Source organism: Metopolophium dirhodum, chromosome 1 (assembly GCF_019925205.1).
Source record: "Metopolophium dirhodum isolate CAU chromosome 1, ASM1992520v1, whole genome shotgun sequence".
In the NCBI taxonomy this organism is placed as follows: domain Eukaryota; kingdom Metazoa; phylum Arthropoda; class Insecta; order Hemiptera; family Aphididae; genus Metopolophium; species Metopolophium dirhodum.
In genome coordinates, this window is record NC_083560.1 from 9653538 (window position 1) to 9671843 (window position 18306).

Below are 18306 nucleotides of genomic sequence, written 5' to 3' on the forward strand. Positions count from 1 at the left end.
GGCCTCTAAAATATTTTTGAACCGGGGCCTCAAAATTGTAATTGCGGCACTGTAATTAATATTCGTAATTCCTGCTTGCCACGTCTTACCTACGCGTTTATCCACAGTCTAACAGTCTGTTGCCAGGTATGAGAGAAATTCCCACGGCGCGTGTAAATTTTACCATTACATTTTGTAAAAGGGGACAATGGGATGTTTTTAAATAAATGGGTAGGTGGGAATTTTGGTAAATATAATGAAATAATGGTGAAACTTAAAAAAATTAAATATAGAAAATCACCAGTCGAACCAGCGTAAAATTACAATTCTATTATTATTATACATATATTGTATTATCTAAATAATCTATAAAATTATTATATATCCGGGCTTGCGGATGTCTCTTACATAATATATTTATTATTATTTTACATAACAGAACAAATCCTGCACGGAAACTGTCTAAAAGTGATTTATATACGTAGTCATATATTTTATTATCGAGCGTCGCGCGTTACTAATATTGTTATCGATGTATATACGCGCTACTATTGACGTTGTAAACGCTCTGTAAATTATTATTATCGTTACGCGAGCACTCGCTGGTGTATTATTATTTAATTATTATTATATTACGCGGGTGTGCATAATATATTAATATATGAATGTGTACACATTATGTTATCTGTATATATATATAAAAAGACTTGTCCTGGGTGATTCATCATCGCCTAGCCGGAACTGCTGAAGCTATGGATATGAATTTTTCAGTAAATGTACTTATTACTATGTATAGGTGCACTAAGAAAGGATTTTTCGAAATTCGTATTTTAAAGGGTAAAAACAGCATAAAATAGTTAATTTTTAATTAACGGTGGGTGAGGTTCGCGGTACGGCAGCCGTCGACGCGCGGTGGTTAGCTAGACGTGGCCGCCCAAATTTCCCCTTCCGTGCCACCGCCGCCGACACCGCGCACCGCCGCGCCGCCGACCAGAACCGAAAATAAACCCAACGACGAGCAGATATTATATAGATATGTCTCGGATACAGCTGGGGAGCGTGATAGCGACCGTCGAATCTTTTAAGTGGAAAATTATAATAAAATGTTGTATTTTTCGGTACTTATTGTGGAATTTAAAAAATATTGACGCGACAACACTGCGGCACAGCCAGTCAAGATTTTCAAGGAAGACATTTGAGTTCAAGAGCGTTCAAGAAGTTACATGACGTGCAATATACAAGCGATACGTATCGGACTCAGACTTCGATGCGAGCCGGTACGAGACTATTCCTGTCGGTACGTAACTATTCCATATCGATACGCATCGAATTTTTCTTCTTGAAAATCTTCCATTGTTATTCGTTAATCGTAGTAACTAGTAAGCAGTAACGTGAATCGCTCGATATTAATACTATTATAATTTAATCTATGGATTTGTTGGTGTCTTAGTGTTTATAATTGTTGTGACTCTGTGTTCTACCTCGCTCTCCAGTTCTACCTTACACTACTCGCAACGTCGATCTCAAAGCGTTTAATAATTTTGCTTGTTCTGTTGTAAGGTGTATTGCATAGAAAACGTAATACAATTGGAACTTTTAAGAGGACGCCGCATCAGCATGTGTTGTCTCCGTCATACAAACGAGTAACATATCAAATTTTTGCTCAGAAATTTACGTTCTATGCCGTTAGCTTAAAAATTAGAGTGAATAGACCTACATATTATTATGACATTTGATGGTAAGAAACTAAGAACATTATCTGTGTCTTGTTGGAAGTTTTTTTTACGATAATTCAGTTTTTAAGAGAGTTATGAGCATTTTTAATTTACATTTATTATACACACATAACTCACTTAAAAATTCTCTCGATTCACTCTAATTTTTAACCTAACAGCATAAAACGTGAATTTCTAAGCGTAAATTTGGTATGTTACGCGTTTGTAGGATGTAGACAACACATGCAGGTTTGCGTCCTACTAACTCGACACTCTTTATATATATATATATTTTTTGTTTATACTTTGAACATAGGTAGTTAACGCAGGCCGCTGAAAACGACGATGAAGTCAGAATTTGGCGGTAAGACTTAGTTAATTATAGGCTTATAGCTAATTGAAATTTATAGTATTTTCATATACACCTGGCGTGGTCGCTCACTCGGACAATTAAAATCAAAAACATCTCTCGACTCGTTATATATAACCACCTTGTATAGGTCTTGGACTTCAAATACCTTCAAAACTAAGTACAACGCCCAAATTCTTACTTCATTATCGTTATCAGCATGCTTAAGAGGGCGTTACAACCGCATGCATTGTCTCTGTCTTACACACGCATAACATAGCAAATTGTATGTTTTAAATAATCAATGTAACTCGGGCATATTTAATTTTAAAATGTACAAACAATTTACAATTTTTAAATACTCATAACTTGCTTTTAAATTAAACCCCTATGGGGTTCACCTGATAATATTCTTACTTCTAAATTTGATAATAGGTAAATTCCCTCCAATATTAACCATAAGTCATAACAGAGTTAAATGAATTATTCAGAAAATACAATTTAAATCAAAACATTTTGCTTAACCATAACTATACTTATACCTGAACTATAACTCAAATAGTAAAAAAGTTACAAAATAAATTTTTTTTAGGCAGTTAGAGATCTTGGAAGTATACAGTATTATATATAAATTAACTATAGTTAATTAAGTAATCAAATTTTGACATTATTTGTAATATTACTAAAATAATAGCAATATATTAAATTATTATAATATGCTACTGTATAGACTTCTGTCTTTGCTATACTATTACCTAACATTATTAGAACATATAATATTGCATAGTAATATTTGCGTTTCATTTTAATTTTAATATTTAATATTCAATATTCACAGTATATGTACTTGAACTTGTATTTGAACTTTTATTACCTACCTTATATATAATTATATTATAATAGGTATTCAAAAATAAAATAATGAATACAATAAATTAATAAAGTGTTTTGACTTATGTATACAATCAAATTAAACAGTTCATTAATGATGAGGTATAGGTATTTGGTATGTATATACTATATATATATACACCTATAGGTATTATAACACCTGAAATGAATATAAATATATAATAGTATAATCTAATATACCTATTCTAAATATATTTATTTTTAATCAATATTAGGCTGGTTAACCCTATTCTTAATTATTACAGTACCATAGCACATATAGGTGCTTAAAAAGTGTAAGACTGTCACACAGTAGGTATATCTACCTAGATTTATCAATAGATATTAATTATTATTTAACGTTGTTATTATTGTCATCGATGCCGAAAAATTCTACAAACTAAATAACGTGTTACCCTTTTCATTAAAACAAATATTACTCAACAATAATAGATTAATCTCAATTACAAATATGCACTAAATATAGTGAGTTAAAAATATTTACCACTTCTTCGCTTCATTTATTGTATATTTGTACCTTATTATTTAAGCATTAATATAATAATACTACCAAATCATTCTCATTATACCCGTTGTAAGCACAATTACTATTTCTCAATTAAGAACTTGTTTTGCACAATTTATTGGGACCTGATTATGACGTATTTGTAAATTGCTGTATCAAATTTAAAATTAACCCTCATAACTTTTATAATAAATTTTTTTTAAAAAGCGGTTAAGTGGATATCGCTCTGCTATGAAAAACGATTCTGATCGAAAACAGTCTGTCAGTCTATAGTATTACTAAGTATGATATAATTTTATGATATAATTAAAATTTATAGTATTACCAAGTATGATATAATTTTATGATATAATTAAAATTTATAGTATTACTAAGTATGATATAATTTTATGATATAATTAAAATTAAATTTTAGTATTAGGCATTAGTATTAGTATCTACTGACTACTACAGAAGGTGAAATACATTTTTGCCAAAAAAATTACATTTTAAAATGTCATTGTGTGTATAAAATATAATAATAAACTATTATACTCTACAATTTTCATATATCCACAAATAATATTTTCAAATTACAACAAAATTACAAATCATTATTCTTCAATATGTAATTTCGTCCAAATTTTAATTTAATATGTCTGTAAAAGATAACTGTTAATATATTTTTTAGATTTTTTGGTTACAGTATGAACTATTCATGAGAATCTTTGTTTTGAATTTTCAATCCTTAGCTATAAAATTATTGTCTGTGGGGGACCTCCTCAATATAATATAAATCATGTTATATCAAACTCATAGACATTACATGTTGGTATGCCCATGCTCTGACTATTAATATAAGGTCTAGTTGTCAATGCCTAATGTTCCTACCACTAATTGCAAAAGTATGTGATTTTGCAAAATGGTGAAGTCGCAGAGAAATATAATAATCATCTATTAATTTTAGTAACTGGCTACGGTCATTATCTAATGGATCTTGTTGCAGTATGTGATCTTTTATTTTTTGTGAATTGAATATTGTGCTGTCAGAACTCAATTCATTTAATGTTTTTAATGACAATATTAATTTGATATTTTTTTTCTCAATAAATCTTTATTACCTACTCTAATTATATATTCTGTCACTAAACATGTTATGTGAACATCGGAAGATACACTTATTAATTTTCCTCAATTTTTTAGCTGTAACAAGCCTGTAGAATTTTGATGGTTATCATCATTAACATCATTATTATCATTTTTATCAAATAAAATTTGCTTCTCCTCAACATCAATTTCAGTGTAAATGGCGTCAGCGTCTGTCTTTTTGTTTGCACTAACATAAAGTATATTAGAAGTATCAAGTGGAGAACAATTACCATAATATACTGAACCTTCTATTTTATGTTAAACCAACAAACGCTTGTAAATAGATCTGAATTGTATCAAATTCGGGTTATTATTAAATCCACCTCTACTCCTCATAGCACTATAAAATAACTCAAGGTGATCTTGGATATGCTTATTAATGAGTTAAAATTCCATTCTTTCTTTTTTAAACACTTAAAATACATTTATTGTATTAGTATGATGAGACCTAAGAACCCAGTTTTTCTTTGGCTTTTTAATACCAGCTCTCCTTCTGATTTTGTAATGTTACATTATTAAGTACAAAGATATACTGTTTTTAGTATCGAATAATTTTTTTGATATTTTCAACATAGAGTATTTTTATGGTATTTTAAATACATACACGTGAGTCAATTCTCGAACGGTACTATATACTATTAGTATATTATGATATTAAAGAACAATGTTGTAAAGTTGTATGAAATATTAGATATAATACAATTCAGTAACATAATAAGAATAAATATATGCACAACTATCTTTTTAACTAATTTATACCAATATAGAATCCTGAGCTGCTTTAGTGAGAAGGTTTTTTGATTTTAAAGGCTTGATAAGATGAAAATTTCTTTTTCTGTCATCTAATAGTTTTGTTTAGAACTTTTTTCTTAGAACCATGATCTGAAGTTTAGCCTTGTTGAAATGTTTTTTAGCTCTCCTTGGGGTGGCTAGGTCAGGTATTTTAATATCACCAACAATATTACATGATTTTAGTTTTTTACGATTTGGTATATCAATGACTAAATAACAAATAAATATAATTAATTGGAAAAAAAAGAAGTTAATAACATGTATTAGCAGTGCCGGCACCAGGTATGCGGGGCCCTGGACATAGGTAAGAGGTACCTAGAGAAAGGCAAAATTCTAGCTTTTTTTAAATCAGGATTTTTTAAAATTAATGCGGTTTTTATTTGAATTTCAAACATTAAAAATAATAATATCAAGTTATTCTTTTTTTAATTATAATATGTTAACAAAAAATTATTTACAAATAATAAAATAATATGCATGTGTTGAAAATTATAAGTTAATAAATTCGTGGGGGGCCTATTATTTAATTAATTTCTATTTATTTTAATAATTACAACTTATAAAAACATCAATAAAAATAAATAAAATCATCAAAATGTTTGAATGATATAATAAATTGTTTAATATCTAAGTACGCGGCGGCGGTAGACAATAAACTACATTAAAACTAATCCTGATACACTAGATACGCACACAGTAGGTACTTATTATTTAATACAGCTATACCTACTATACCTAAACTAAATCGTAATAATAATTTCATAAAATGAAAACTTAATTTTATGATATCATGCAGAAATTGTTGAAAAAATACTGTAAGGTGCAAAGCGGATTGCAGTCAAATACTCAAATGTTGAACATAATATAATATTAGATAATCAAATAAATGTTTTGAGAATATAGCTCATGCCCCTTCTATAATACGGTCATATGACAATACGCGGAGAGCTTTTCCAAACAAAACAGAAAAAACAATAACTATAGACATTATAAATATTTATATTATTAATTATAGTATACTCCTTCAATCCTCGAGTATCCTCAAAATATATTACTCCTTCATCGTATCGATAACTTTGTACTATGGCTAAATTTAGATATCATTTTCCAAATAACTAATGATAGAAATAATATTAATATTATACATGTGTAGTATATAACAATAAGTCAATAAATGTATAGATTTATAATTTGTTAATATAAAATATCAATGTGTTTCGCGGTATTAAGATGATAATTAGAAATTGCGGGGCCCTGGACATATGTCCCATTTGTCCTCCCCTAGCGCCGGCACTGTGTATTAGTTATCTTCAGTATTACTAGTAATCAAAATCGGTGATGATGGCTCAAACGTAATTTTATCTGGACTCAACTCGAGGTTGCGTTTTTGAATTTCTAAAATTATAAGACAATTAATTTAAGTTGGTGATTTACATTTGAAATAAAATAAAATGAGCTTAACTAAATAAATAAATACAATTATAAAAGAAAAATATATAAAAAATATATAAAAATATATATTTTACAATAGGTTAGAAAATACATCATTAACACAAGCATTATACTATTTTTTTTAATTAGAAATTAAATAACTAAATAATTGCATAAGTATTCGTGTTACCTAGTGCTATATCAATGGAAGAGCTAGGTTGTACTGCAATTAAATCATGAACCCTGGATGTGGAAGGAGCATTTACTTTTCTTTACACTTCCTAGATAAAAAAGTTAATATACAAATAACAATTAGGTACAAATGTTTGTATTAGAATATAAGTTATTATATACATAATATGTTAATACAATGAATACCTAATAATTTAACTAACTTTTTAATATGCAAAGTGGGAATTGTGCCATGCTTCAGAACATTTTTCATTATGAACTGAACACAGTTTACGCTTCGGATAAATGTGTGACTCGCCAAATCCACAGGCCTCCATCCATTTTAGCCGTAAGCCAGGTCTGTAGGAAAACTAAATGTTTTTAAAACATTTAATACTTAAAATTGTTTTTTACTTATTTACTTACTTACACAAAGATAAACCTGGATGCAACTTAATGGAACGTAAGCAAAATACGCAGGCATTATAGTTATCCACTTTCTTACTAATATTTTAAATATTTATTACTATATAATTTCAATATTGAAAATTAAAAATATGAGTAACATATTACAGTAGATTCTTAATATGTCGCTATCTCGAACTACTTTGAATTCCCCTTGAAACTACTATTACACTTAATAGTGTTTTTCTCTCGATAACTCGATATAAAATTAATCGTTTTTCGTTATCTCGAGTTCACAAATAATATTTTTGTTACAGTTAACATAGGAATTGTGCAGTACATTGTGCAGGCAGTGCAGTATGGCGATTGTGATTTAGCGCGTTGGTAGTCACGTTTGTAGTCTTTCGTAGTTCGTTTGTTCATTTGTAGTGGAATGGAAAAGAAGCGTAAATTAAATGTTCTTTCAATTTCGGACAAAGTTCGTTTAATACAGTTAGTTGAAAAAGGTGACCGTAAAAAATGTGAAATCGCCAAAGAATTCATCTTTTATTATTCAAATTATGTATTTTAGGCATTCGTATTATTTATTATTCATATAAATTATACAACATACATTTATATTAGTTTTTTTATTTTTTAATAAAACTCCATATCTCGAAGTTTTCGATATCTCGAACTTTTTTCTGTTCCCCTTGAGATTCGACATAACGAGAATCTACTGTATTAAATTTCGTTATTTATTATCAAAATTCAAAACATAATACGGTATTTGCATGCGCATATCGAACACCTTATTCGGCGACTCGTCGCTGATATCGGCAATTTGGTTTGTACGCAGTGGGTCCATCCATATTCCATAGTATAATAATATGATCAAGTCAACACGTACACCTATATAGTGTCCTGAGGTTTGTCCGTTTTGAAAAAAAAGTGCACGCTAATCAGTGTAGTGTGGTGTAGACGGTGTAGTGCCCGAGTAAAGTGTATGGGATGTGATCGGGAATCTGTTTTCAAAACAAACGTCTTTGGTGTAGATTAATCAACTACTCGCTGATAAGAAATGATAACAATCACCTTCACCGGCTACACCTGCACTTCAGTTTCAAAACAACAAACAGTGTGTACGCAGAGTCGGCGACACTTTTTCTAAAACTAACGCTTTGGTGTATTATGAAAAAGCGTACTCTTTTTGTCAAAACGAACAAAGCTAAAATGTTAACTTAAAACGCGCCCGTACGATACGCTTCAATGTGAAACTCGTTTCGCCTTCCGCTACGGGAACCGGCCATCGTTGTTTGCATGATAAATTAGTTAACTTTATCGTGGTTGTTCGTTCTCTTTGCCGACCCACACGTTTCCTACCTTACCGAGCGCCCCGAGTGCATTAAGTGATATCGACTTCCGACAGTCGTCTCCTCGAGAACCGCTCTGATCTCGCCGCATAACCCGGGCGCCGTGTCTTCCCGCTCGCTGACTTGACCGTAACATGCTACACCCGCCGACCGAGCGTGCTTGGAGCGACACCGATTCCCGTCGACCCGCTCCCGTACGTAATAACCTGTTGCGCAGTGTCTCGCAACTTTTCGTATGATAAACGGCTACCGACGCAACCGTGTCGCGACGTGAAATATTATCAAGTATTTCATTCATTCTGTCCTAACCTCACGAGGACCTTCTGACGCAAGTGTCAGATCTTAAACGAATGTGTGTTCGTGTGAATGTTGTATGTTCATCTCGCCCGCCAGAGTCCCTGCACAAAACCGCCACTATGACTTGTAGATTATTCACCTATGAATTTCCAATGTGTAATATTTTATAGTAATACGATTTTCTTTATCGTTTCTAGGTATCAAGTTCACTTCACTGGACTCCAATACTTTATGAGTTTTGACGCTAGCTATGGATCATCATCACCCCCTCGTTATCGTATAGTGAGTAAAAGTAGTTTGTATGACTTGTGTGTCTAGCCGTGATAGAGAATCTCATAATATATAGGCTCTCTAATGTGTAGAGTGTGACTGTACTATATATTATTGTGTTTTTCCGCTGCTAGAGACAAACAAATATATATTTTAATAAGCATAAACGTATCTAAGTTGCTATTATTTTATTTAATTCCTGTTGAGAAACAAACGACCAACATATAGCCAATGCTGTTCGATATATACATTGATCATATGTGATCATCATCATAATATTATATACTGTTTGTTTTTTCTAAACACTCCCACAGGACATAAAATTAATTATTAAAAATATAATAATACAACGCACAAATTCTCTTTTCAACTAGGTAGATATGTTAATATATTTTTATTTTATTTAAGAGGACGTAGTACACCCACATCTCTGTCTTACACACGTACAACATACCACATTAACGTTTGCCAAATAGTGTGCTTTCAGTTTTGATATTAGAGTGAATTGACCTATAATCAAACTTTTAGGTAAGAACATAATCCATGTTCTCTTGTTAGTTTTTTACGATATTTTAATTTTTCAGTGAGTTATGAGTGTGTAAAATGTTAATATTTGAAAATGCTCATAATTCACTTAGAAGTTAAAATATCGGAAAAAAATTGTGAGAGAACACGGATAATATTCATACCTAAAAGTTTGATAATAGATCATTTCATTCCAATATCGAAACAGGCAATTGAAAATTTGGTATGTCATACATGTGTAAGACGGAAACAACACATGCGGGTACCACGTCCTCCTAATGTTATGTACTTATTACAATATATATTTTGTTTTTGCAATTGATTGTCATAAGTTTATCTTGCATTAAAATAGTTAAAACCTGTTCTTGAAATAGTATTTCACAATTTTGTTGAAGTTCTCTTTCAATACTATCAATTGAAAAGTCCTTAATTCATCAATTTAAATAAAGAAACTGAATAATTTTACAATGATATTATAAACCTATATGCTAGTCAAAAAGATACTGATAGAAGTATACATTTAACAAACAAAACATAATAGTTTTATTTAATTAATAGTTTTAAGAATAGGCATACTTAAAAAATCCTTTTCAAGACTAGGCATAGGTACCTACTAACTACTTAAATGGTGCTTTATTTACTAGACAAAACAAGTTCATTATTACTATAAATATATGTGTAATCATACAATTATAATTATTTATTTAAAAAACACCAAGGAACTTAATATTACCGAATGAACAATCAAATATCAGCTGATAGTATAACATTTCTTGATGCTAAAATTATTTATGTCATAATATTATATTAATATCATAAGCCAAGACATCATAAGAATAATAATACTCGATATTTTATCAAAACGTGGGGATAATTAAAAACAAAATAATATCTGAACTTGTTTGTATTCAAACACAAATCATTATAAGTCCAATTCTTTATAGTTAATGTTTATGGTCAAATAAAATAACTCCTACAACTGAAATATTTTAACTTCCTTCATATAATATGTTCTTCGGACTTATGATGTACATTAAAATAACTTAACAAGTACAAAAAGTTAACAATTGAATAAATTAAGTATTAGAGTATATAAGTAGGTATTTCAAGCAATTAATTTTAATACATACATTTATTTAAAACTCCAAAACTTTTATTCAATTAGGTACTATGTTATTTGTTAGCTTAAAATAAAGGTATAAGTTAAGTTACTTTTATTTTCTAGTTCATAGTCTATACAATAAGAAAAGTAACTATTAACTTTAAACTTACATTTTTCCATATTAACTTAAGAGGATGCTACCCATACATTTATGGTCTCCGTCTTACTCACGCACGACATGTCAAATTGTCGTTTACTAGTTTCAATAGTGTGCTGTTAATTTTGATACTTAAGTGAATTTACCTAATATAAAACTTTTTGTAAAAACATTATCTATGCTTAAGCGTTGCCGATTTTTCGAAAAATTTTCATTTTCTAGCAAGATATGGGTATAATATCGAATAAAAGCCAACGCTTAAGCACAGATAATGTTATTATTTAAAAATGTTATAACAGGTCAAATCACTCTAATATCAAAACAAACAGCACACTTTTGAAACTAGTGAACAAAAATTTGATATGTCGTACGTGTGTAAGACGGAGATAACAAATGCATGGGTAGCATAGGTATTTTAAAAAAGAAGTTAACTAGCCCAGCCTGGCCTATAAGCATGTGTACTCAATCCGTATTTTGAATATACTCTTGTTAATTTTTAATAAGGGCTACTACAATGTTATGACATACATAATAATATGTTTCCAAAAAGACAAAATTAAAATATGTTTTGTATTAATTATAACATTGTATTATTTTTTTTTACAGGTGCTTTTTTACAGACAAAAATAAAAAACAATAATAAAAAATTGAAAATGAGCATAAATGTAATACAACCAAGGCCAGCTTGGAAGGAATATTAAATAATTGTTCTGAGTCAAATGTATCTCATGCAACAATAAATACTGATTTTAGTGAAAAAGATGTTGATGATGTTATAACTAATAGTATCAAAACGGAAAATTATGAATCGAGTGATTCTGAAGATTCTGCAGAAAATGTCTATTGATAATAAAAATAAAAACAACAACGATAAAATATGTGAATTAGCCTCTACATCTTATGAAAAAGATGTCAATATTTCTGATTCAAATTTCAGGTAACTAATCTAATCTATTTTATTGGATTTAAATATATAATATTAGTTTTTAATTTATTCCATTTGTCCCAGGGTCGGTTTCAATATGTTATCTATGAATTACCACCAGAAACTTTTCTATTGAAAGTTGATATCTGTGATACTCAACTTTTTGCCCTGTAAATACTATTATAATGTAGATTATCATCAAATTATTAATTGTATTTTTATTATTTTTTATGGCATTTAATACATGATTATTCTTATTTTTATCTAGGTAAAATTGTAAATAAGTGCATATAAGCTCTCCGACAACTACATTGCCTATAATGTGAGTAACTTTAAATTTAATTGTTGACTTATAATCTATGTGTTGTAAGTTACGGATCATAATTACAAAATTACAAACATAGCTGTGATAATGTCTTAATTGCTAAAATAGTATGTTGTTTTTGATTTTTTCAGGAAACTATTATCACGAAAATCAGGATCACATACTTGCCTTGAATGCTGTTTAAAATGTAAAATCGCTTTTCGTATACTTGACAGTCCTTTACATATATGTCGAATACAAAATATTGACAAACAAAATGAAATTTTAAAAAGTAAGCGTTTAGGATCTTTTAAAGTAAATATATATAATAATATGTACCATCTTATTTTTAAATTTTTTGGCTAAAATTAGTTTTCCTGAACACATACATTGTCTGTTTCATTTTGTGCTATACATTTCTTTTAATAGTTATGAATTATGATACAGTTATATATATTAATCGTAATTATAGATAATAGCTGCTCGTAGACATAATTTTGTGGTGGGAAGAAATGCTATTGGTTATTTTCATAATATTTACTATTAATAATATAAATGTTAGTTGACAAATAGACAGTTGCAATTCAAAACATTCTAAAGAAACATTAAATATATTTCTATGAATATCTACCTAAAGGCTCTGTCAAACAGAACGCGTTAAAGCAGTAAATGGCTCGTAGACGTGGTGCTTTTTTGCGCGTGAATAACGCCGCGTTGTAACAAATTACAAAATCAGGCGACGTGAAAATAACACTTTCTGTTTGACAGAGCCTTAAATGTTTCATATAACTATTATTTTTTGTTATTATTTTATAATAATAAGATATTGTCTGCTGATATTAACAAAATAACAATTTTTTTACAATTTTAACTTAATAGTAATTAAATAATAATAAAAATAGTAGTGATACCTATACCTAATATAAGGTTGGTTAACATTAATGTAAAGTGTAGAGTGTAAGGTTAAGAATATAATTATACTTATAATTTATAATAATTAACTAAGTTAAGATTGTGTGGATGACCACGTTTGAGACATTTTTGAAGTGGTGGATGTGTGTGTAAATTGAAGTGTAATGAGTAATGACTAATGAGCCTGTAGATTTATGAAATTTACTTGCATAAAAATCTTATATGGTCTTGAATTTTTATGATTTTGGGACCTTTGTGTAGATTATTGTTTTGTATGAACCATGGTGCGTTCGTTATAATTCTTATTTTGGAAAATTTAAATTTTGTATGTTTTTGTTGCTGAGCAATTACCCCAGATAGTGCAAGTGCAAGTTAGTAAAGGTGTAGTAGTTGCTTTTATATTAATATCGAGCATTTATTATGTATAGTTGATTTTTTATTAAGTATTGAAAATTGCATTGAGAGGCTATGGTGTGCTTGTTGAAGTTTTGTGGCCATCAGGTTAGCCTCTTGTCTAATGTAACACCTGAGGTACTTGACGGATGGCTGCCAAGGTATAGATTTGCTTTTGAATTTTGCTTTAGTGGAGTCGAATAGCGACATAGGCTAAATATAATTGCTGTGCTTTTTGAAGTGTTTATTTGTACTTTTTAGTTTTTACACTACTTTGTGAGTATATTCATGTGATCTTGTAGGTTGTTTGTTATCGTTTCTAGATTATGGGATTTGCTATAAATAGATTATCATCTATGAAAAGGGAAATGTTTGTGTACATGGTGACTGCAGTATGTCAGATATGAAAATATTGAATAGTATAGGTCCCAGTTTGGAGTTTTGAGGTATACCAACAGAGTTAGGTTGGAAGTCAGAAATAGTGTCATTTATTTGACTAAGAATTGCCTTTGTTTCTTTGGTTTTATAAAATACGTATAGCATTGTGTTTGCGTTGAATTAAGGAAGACTTATGTTTGGTAAAATGCCGATGTATTGTGTATTATTTTGCGTAGGCATAGAGCACGCTTGCTTCTGCAATGACTGCAGTAATGTGTTCAGACATTTGTTCAGCTACTAAAAAAGAGGTATAGTTTTAGGTATTATTAAATTTGTATTTACATGATTAGAGAATATATCCCAGTTTGGTTTACCTTTAATTAATGAGTAGTTGGACTGGTAAAATTGTGAAGACAAATTAATTGTGATTTTTAGTAGTCAGGCCTGAGCTCAGCGAGCGTTTCCTGCATGCATATAAATGGAATTGATTCTATTAATAAAATATCGAAGATATTTCTTATATCTGGTAGTCTATTAATGTCCGCAGGATAATTAATATTAAATCCCTTAAATTTTAAATAATTTTCCCTACATTAATAATTTAAAATTTAAAAGTTCAAGGATTTAACAATACTTAAATATGCATGCACAAATGAGCTAAAATATAATAACATATGCAATTATAACTAATATTAAATCACTTATTAAATTCATAATTTCGTATGTTATTATATTTTAGCTCATTAGTGCATGCATATTTAAGTATTTTTAAATACTTTACATTTGAATTTTAAATAATTAGTGCTGGGTTGCATGAAAAATGTAGTAATTTAATGGGGCAATAAAATTTAATGTACTAATCACAGGCCACTAAATCATGTTTAAGGGATCATTACAATAGCTCTACTATTGGTTCAGCAAATGTTTAGTGATTGTTCATGCAACCTGGCAGAAGGGTACATAAATAATAGTATCACAAATTGTTGAGACACGCTTGCCACTAAATTTGTTTTAACTATAATTTATAGTTTAAATGTTCATAAATCAAAAGACTATTTGTATGATAACTATATTATTTTCAATATTGAATATAATATTCTAATGACCAATTCTGTATTGTGTCTGATCAAGCATCTGTCTGACTCTACCCCTAAAATAGTAAAGATACATCAATTAGTGGAAGAAATATTATGTTTATACATTTATAATTTTAAATATTTGATAATTGAATGATTTTAGTTGAGCCCTAATGTAGGCTAGGAAATGTTCAATACATTTATGAAATCGATCTTATTGACATGAAATGTCTGTATATGGGTATGAAAATATTAAAGAATTATTTTTAACATTTAAGTCTTGTCATGTTAGTAATAATATTAATGTTTTGTACAATAAATTAAAAAGACCAATAATTATTATTTTTATTTTGGTTAATTTCTGTTCAATCTACAAAAAACTACAGACTTCTTGAAATTTCCCTTTTGTCTTTGTAAAATTCATAATGCTATGGTATATATACTTAATACATATTACTAACTTCTTACTAAATATTGTTCTTGAAAGTATAATTGTTTTTTTCTTTAGATCTTGGTAATGACAACATGTAAAATCTATGGTGACAAACTAATAATACATTCAACACTGATATGCACTGGTCAATGCACAAATGTGGAATTTTGTATTGATTGAAAATAATCTTCCTTTAATACTGAAACCAGATATGTTCATATGTATTGTATGACTTGTAAAGGACACATTTCTAAAACAAATCCTGGTTTCCCAACCATTAACTTACCACGTTTATGGAGATATATCCTTATATAAGGTAAGACTTATATTATTGAAATGTATTAATTTTTATTATTATATTAAACTTAATTCAATTTCAGCAATGTGACTCGTTTAAAATTATACGGAGAATCATAGAATAACTTGTTCTATATATGTCAAGGATCAAAAAATGTGGCATTTCCCATTGTTGTTCCTAAGGTGAAAGAAGAAAAACAATGTGTTCGTTCAACAAAAGAATCCACAGATTCAACCTATACACAATATAAACAATATAAAAAATATACACAATATTAACCCATAGAAAAATTATGCTTTGTCGCTATCTGGCGTGATGTCAGTATTAACAAATTAAATAAGAGTTTATGTTGTATATTCCTTTGTAGATCAACAATAAATGGTAATAAAATTTTTTTTTCATCATTATAATCTTATTTTTTTGATGAATTTTAAACTTTGTAATATATTTTTGAGAATCGAGACAAAGGTGTTCCCATTTTTTATATCCAATAATGAATTAGTAATAATAAGCTTAAAAATAATTAATTGATTAATTAAAAATAAAATGACCATGTTAAATTTAAATATAGTACCTACATGTGTTATATTAACAACAACATAAACTTAAAGGAAATAGTTATTGTATTAAAAACTAAATGGTCAATTTTTTTAAATTTTATTTTAAAAATGGAGTAGATATGATATTTGAGATTATAGTACATAATAAGATTTTTATTATTTAAATTACTTTCAAATGTAAAACATTCATATATAAAAAAATTCAAATGCGAGCAAACACAACTCTCAAAATTAATGAAGAGAATAATTATAATAAAATTGGCGCTTAACTGTGAAAAAAAATTGTCCACAATAAAAATTTCTTCATAGACTATAGGGACTTCTTAGTCTGTTGTGATTATTGTCAATAAACACTAATGTATAGTCAATAATAAAAGTATACAGCAGTACGTTCAGTTTCTCAGGATTATGATGAAAAAAACAATAATAAAACCCAATTCTTATCTGTAGCGGCTCGCAGTGAGGCTATTTTGATAAATATCAAAATTTATTTCATGGGCTACACTATATTTCATTTATAAACTTGTAACTTTAAAGAATTTTGGGCCACTTATATTATTGTGAGGACAACTAAAATTCCCCAAACCAAGTGGTTATTATATAAAAGGTTGCAGTTATTACTTATTATTATTATTATTATTATTATTAAAAGCGAACGTGCGCTAAGTTAGAAATAAAAATCATAAAAATGTTTCTTTTTAAATCTAATGAAAACTTAATAAGGAATTCCGTACTACATTTTAAAATCTTAGATTTGATGTATCTATGGTCTTTTGTTTTCGAGTTACCCCAAAAGACAAAACCGTTTTTGTGTAAACATTCTTGTTTTCCTCTAATTTTTTTTTTTTGTTTCCCTCTGCTCTCTTGAAAACAATTAAGTATCTCCCAAAGCACCAACTAGATTCACTTTCCTATCAAAATAGATACTATTGAATAAAATTTAAGCATTTATACTGTCCTAAAAGGTTAAGACACATAAAAATATTTAAAAATTTTACTTTTTAAATCTAAGATTTGAAAATAAAATACGAGATTCCTCATAAGTTTGTCTAGATTTGTCTAACCTAACCTTGTCTTATAAGATGAGAAGTATAATTTTTTACAAATAACAATAAACTTATAATAACAAACTTATTAAATAACATAGTTGAATAATAATAATTCGTTTTAGAAATAAATTAATTCAATAACAATAAACATAATAAATTATATTATTTAATAAAAGCTAACAAATATATTTTTTTCAAATAGTTACACAGTACTGAATTCTAAATACTTTTTGGTTTGTTTTAATATTTTATCTTTTAAAAGTTATATAGATGATTCACTATAATTATTTGTGTGGTTATTTCTGGTAATTAAATAGTTTTTAGAAAACAATACCCATTCTAAAGCCCTAACTTTATAATTATGTGAATATTTAATTTAGTTTGTTCACTTTTTTGTAACATCTGACGACACCATTTCTTTTCAAAGTAATTTTCAAACTTGTCTTTGCTTTCACATCCAGCACACAAAACCAGAAACTCGAATAAATGATTCGGGTGCTAATAAGGCTTGGTTAGTAAACAAAAAAAGCTTATATTTTAAATACTAATTTTTAACAGTTTATTAAATACTAGGTATACTGTATAATAGGCACTCAAATACTTTTTAAAAAGTATTTTTTTACAATAATGTGTCACTGTTATTAAGCAAACACATTTTATTTGTTATCGCCCTAAGTAGGGGACACCCGAAGGTCCACTCCGTGATGCTCGAGAACGATTTATGTTTTTGACTATGGCCTATGTCACCACTAACGCCAAATATTGCACTGGATAGGCAACCATATGTGCCTGATGCTTGACTGGTAGGCAATTCTACGTACGACGACAACAGCGAGGATGGGAAAGATTTACCGAAGGAATGATGATGGTGCAGGCTAGTTGTGGGGA

The 18306-nt window shown here is 28.8% G+C and overlaps 1 long non-coding RNA gene across 3 annotated transcripts; it reads left to right on the forward strand.

The window, feature by feature from the left end:
• The first annotated feature begins 1064 nt into the window (after positions 1-1064).
• On the forward strand, positions 1065-16198 carry LOC132935225 (uncharacterized). Of its 3 annotated transcripts, none has more exons than XR_009663187.1 (7): positions 1065-1276; positions 9234-9318; positions 11697-12027; positions 12284-12337; positions 12472-12611; positions 15587-15827; positions 15892-16198. It is a non-coding gene; the product is annotated as an uncharacterized LOC132935225 (long non-coding RNA). The 3 variants fall into 3 exon arrangements; XR_009663186.1 differs by lacking the exon at positions 1065-1276 and adding an exon at positions 8518-9162; XR_009663188.1 differs by lacking the exon at positions 1065-1276 and adding an exon at positions 8518-9162 and having other exon boundaries at positions 11711-12027.
• The last annotated feature ends 2108 nt before the right edge of the window (positions 16199-18306 follow it).